Genomic DNA, 5389 nt, shown 5'->3' with positions numbered 1-5389 from the left:
AAGTCCAAATAGAGTAGCACATGCTTTGCTTCTGTCAAGTGACCCATTGTGGATGGTTGAGTGCTTATAGGTGAAAGATCACATGGTAACCCAGGGAACAGATAGGAGCTAGGTCTCAGATTTTATGATAACCCACTCATGAGGGACATTGCCAGTGATCTAACTCCGACTCAGCCATACCCCCTAACCAGCACAACTGGATTACGTTTCCATCGTCAGGGTACCATTAACTTATGTCCTTGGGATTTAAAGTTAAACATGAGTTTGGGACCAACTTATACGCAAACCACAGCACTGACCAATGCTCTTGCCCTCATTGGTCCTTCTGGTTTATACTCTTACCTGAATGTTCTCACGGTGAGCTTCTTCCTGACATACCAGACTTAGTGTTCCAGGCCATTCTCATGCCTAAAACAACTCAGGGAACAAAACAGGTGCTCAAAAGATGTGTAGTACTACTGATTGTTGGGAATTATTTAACAAGTCACTATGATGATTCCTTTTGTCATTAGTAATAGTCTTCTAATTAATGCTAAGGTTTTCCTGATATACACATTTTTCTATTGTTTGCAAATAGTTGTAATTTTAACTTTTCCTTTATGATTCTTGTATACTTTATCTTTTTCTTGCATAGTCACATGAGATAGTAATTGTAGAATAATCTTAAGTAATGATGTTGAAAATAGTTACTTTTATCTGATTACTAATTATACTTGTAATTCTTGCCTCACCGTGATGTTCAGTCAAGATATGAGCTATAAAACTCAAAGAACTAATTCATCAACTTCTATTTTGAATTTTCTGACCATTAAACTAATTTAATTATTGTAAAAGCAAAAAACAAAAAAAAAAGATGTGTAGTGAGAAAAGCAGTGAATAAAAATCCTTTACATGCTATTCATTGAGACTATAATGCTTGAGAAAATTTTGTTAGTTTCTGAGTTTAATGGTGAAATACTTTTTAAATAATAATATGCTGACTAGTTTGTTGACTTAGGATGTTGCAACTTAATTGAAAGTTTCCAAAGAGAAACTTATTTAAACAAAGCTATTGAAACAGAAGGAAGGTGGATAAAGATTGTCAGAGAGAAGCAGAAGTCAGCACAGAAAGTCAACAAAGATTAGAGTCGTGCTGACTCATGACTGCTTTATCAAAGCAACTCTATTAGTAGAATGTTGCCAATCCATACTCGTAGTTATTCTTTGAGAATATACTGGAAAACTCTCAAGGTACCCTCCATAATCCCAAAATCTTGGCCAACCCACCAGGGCATTAATACCTATTATCACTTCAAATTTATAATCCTCCCATGAATATTATGGATAGTGTAAGGATTTAATATCAAATAATATTTCTTAATAGAAGACTTCATATGTTTTACTGCAGAATTCCGAGAGTGGTATTTGAAACATTTAACTTGTTTAAAATATAATAAATCAGTATATATACCATAACCTAAAAATGTTTTCATCTTCTAACAAAAGTATGTGTACCATAAAAATAGATAAAGCTATAGATAATCTGTCCTAAATCTTTATCATAATCCAGTCATTTTTTTTTATAGACTGCCTGTGTAATCTGGACTGTTTATGTGATCATGGGTGACTTCCTTTATAAGAGCATAAGTCTGGGCCAGCCAGGGGGACCCATTTTCCCCAATGCTGGGTGACAATTTCAACTCCAAGGATTATAATTTTCCAAATAGGGGTGGTCTTTTTACCCTTTAATAAAATGATAAGCCAAGAGAGTCAGAGATTGTTCTTGAATTAATTGGTTTATTGCAAGGCACTCAAAAATAAAATAGCAAAGGAAAATATGGGACACTTAGGTAAAAGACAATTACTCAAGCACAGAGTGCAAGTTATGATCCAAGCTCCAGGCATCCACTGAGTGATTTTTCCAAATGGTCCCAGTGAATACACTTCTTCAAGGTGAGTCTTAATGACTCTGGGTGCTGTCACACAGTCAACAGTGAAGTAAGTGTTCTCAATCCAGCAGTGCCTCTGATGGCTGATTCTTTCTCAGAGTGAATTCTCCTCACAGGAAAAATGGAGTCACAGTGAGATGTGCCTCGAGTGGCAATGTGAAGGCACTATAATTTATTGCCTTTATTTATTTATTTGTTATTTTAGCTTCCATATGGCAGTGTGGAAGGTCCTGCACCCAAACTACCCTATTTGCAGGTAGGTGTGCAGTTGTCAACGTGGCTGTCAGTCAGCCAGACAGAAGTGATGGGCTTTCTTCTATCAGCCAGCTACTTTGCCCAGTGCCAGTTTGTGTTACAAGAAAAAGTTTAAAATGGAATTAGTACTGTCCGAGCATAGTCATGCTAATCTTTTAAGATACAAATCAGATTCACAAAATCATAACATAGCACATCATAGCAATCCACCATTGATTCTTGTAAATGACAATTTCCAAATCATCATGCCCTTTCTATTTGGTCAGCAAAAAGATGTAGGAATGGTTGTTTGACAAGGTGGTTAAATTGCTGCCAAATACAAGTGATTGATTTGAGACCTGGCTCCTCTGTTTCTGACCCAGCCTCCTGCTAATGTGTACTCTGGGATAATGGTTCAAGTAGTTGGGTCCTAGCCACCCACCCATATCATAGACCTGGATGGAATTCCAGACTTTTGCCTGGCCCAGCCCTGACTGTCGAGGATATCAGGAGAATAATCCAACAGGTGGAAGAGTGCTGTTAGTCTGTTTCTTTCTCTCTCTCGGTATGTTCACCTTCCAATACCATGAAAAATAACTTGAAAAATTAAAAGTTAAAAAATATAAAAAGCAAATATAATTGGATTTCAGTAGACCATTCAGAATAGCTCCAAAAAGAATTAAATAACTTGAAATAAATATAACATAGGATGTCAAAGACCTTTACGCTGAAAATTACAAAACAGAAAGAAATAGAAGAAGACATTTAAAAATGGAAAAATCTTCAATGTTGTTCATAGATTATAAGAATCAATATCATCAAAATGTCCATACTACCAAAAGCAATTTACAGATTCAATATGATCCCAATGAAAATACCAATGTCATTCTTCTCAGATCCAGAAAAAAATGATGCTAAAATATAGAAACACAAGAGACCCTGAATAGTTAAAGTAATCATATACAACAAAAACAAAGCCAAAGGCATCACAAAAGCACATTTCAAGACATGCTACAGGGCAGTTATAATCAAAACAGCCTGGTACTGGCACAAAAGCAGACTTGTCAACAAACAGAAGAGAATAGAAACTTCTGAGATCAATCCATGCATCTAGAACCAACTTATCTTTGACAAAGGAGTTAATGTAAATCCCTGGAGCAAGGATAGTCTCTTCAACAAATGGTGCTGGGAAAACTGGATTTCTACACACAGAAGTAAGAAACTAGACCCACACCTTACACAAAAATACATGCAAAATGGATCAAAGACTTAAATCCACAACCCAGTAGCGTCAAATTACCAGAGAACATTGGGGAAACTCTGCAAGACATTGGCATAACCAAAGAATTCTTGGGAAAGACTCCAGAAGCATAGGCAATCAAAGCCAAAATTGACAAATGGGATCACATAAAGCTGAGAGGCTTCTGCACTGCAAAAGAAACACTCAGCAAAGTGGAGAGGCAATCAACAAAATAGGAGAAAATATTTGCAAATTATGCAAATAATAAAGGGCTAACTTCCAGAATCTATAAAGAGCTCAGGAAATTCAACAACAAAATAAACAATCCAGTTATGAAATGAGCAAAGCACTTGAACAAGAATTTTTCAAGAGAGGAAATTCAAATGACCAACAGACACTTGCAAAAATGCTCCAAATCACTAGCCATCAGGGAAATGCAAATCAAAACTATGGTGATGTTTCACCTCACTCCAGTTAGAATGACTTTCATACAGAAATCAACAAACAACAAATGCTGGTGAGGATGTGGGGAAAAGGTCCACTGTTGGTAGGAATGTAATCTGTGAATCAAACTTCATCTGCGTTAGTCAGAGGGCTGTCTTGTAGGTCCCTTCTGCTGGCATAGATGAAGTCTATAGTCTCAGTACAGGAGTGGAGGGGACCATTTTCTCCTGGAACTGGCATTAAGGTAGCTGGATTTAAAATGGAGTAATGCATTATTTTTACCTGAGGGTTTTCCAGAAGGAAGACCTGATATTTTAGTATTCTACTATCTGAGCCAGTGAGAGCCCTTTTGCTCTAATAGAGAATTTATTTGATGTGAGGTATAAGGGGCAATATCCTGTCCCAGTGTAATTTTAGATGCCTCCTCTGTCAGCAAGGCAGCTGCTGCTATTATCCTCAGGCAATGAGGCCATCCTTGTGCAACCATGTCTAAGGTTTTAGAAAAGTAGCCCACAGTTTGCTTAACAGGTCCCAGATCCTGAGTTAACCCTCCTAAGGTGACTCCCTGCCTCCCAGTGATGTACAGCTGGAAGGGTTTCTCTGGGTTTGGCAGTCCTAGCATAGGGGCTTTAGTAATAGCATCCTTTAGCTGAGCAAAGGCTGTGGTTTGCTCTTTCTCCCAAAGGAGGGGGCTCTGCTTGAGAGCCTGGTTTAGGAACTGTGCTATTTCCCTCTATCTAGGAACCTGTAACCTGATAGAGAAAAGCTGGGACTACCTGAAGTTTGCAGAAGTAGGAATTTGCTGCATGGCCCATATCCTCTCTGGGGGTGGTTTTCTCTCCCCAGGGGTGAGGATAAGGGTTAAATAATTAGCACTCTAATGGACTGGCTATGCTTTTTTTCCCCTCTGGATATCTAGTAGCTAGTTTTGCTAGGAAGTTAAGCCAATGTACAAGACTAGAGTCTCAGGCTGGGAAAGGAGACAGACTAACAAATCATTTACATTCAACCATCTACATTATGGATTATTGTGCACTCCCCTCAAGAGATAGGCCCTTTAAGTCCTCAGTGAGGACCTGTCCAAATAGGTGCAGGACTATCTAAGTTAGCTATTACCGAAAGCCCTGTTTTTAGGAACTGGCAGGAAGGGCTTTCTTTTTTTTTTTTTTTTTTAATTTTTGACAGGCAGAGTGGACAGTGAGAGAGAGAGAGACAGAGAGAAAGGTCTTCCTTTGGCCGTTGGTTTACCCTCCAATGGCCGCCGCGGTAGGCGCGCTGCGGCTGGCGCACCGCGCTGATCCGATGGCAGGAGCCAGGTGCTTCTCCTGGTCTCCCATGGGGTGCAGGGTCCAAGCACTTGGGCCATCCTCCACTGCACTCCCTGGCCATAGCAGAGAGCTGGCCTGGAAGAGGGGCAACCGGGACAGGATCGGTGCCCCGACCAGGACTAGAACCCGGTGTGCCGGCGCCGCAAGGCAGAGGATTAGCCTACTGAGCCGCGGCGCCAGCCGAAACTGGCAGGAAGGGCTTTCTAAGCTTAATA

This window comes from Lepus europaeus, chromosome 3 (assembly GCF_033115175.1).
Source record: "Lepus europaeus isolate LE1 chromosome 3, mLepTim1.pri, whole genome shotgun sequence".
Lineage (NCBI taxonomy): Eukaryota > Metazoa > Chordata > Mammalia > Lagomorpha > Leporidae > Lepus > Lepus europaeus.
The sequence above is the reverse complement of the archived record's forward strand: the minus strand, read 5'-3'. Positions refer to the sequence as shown.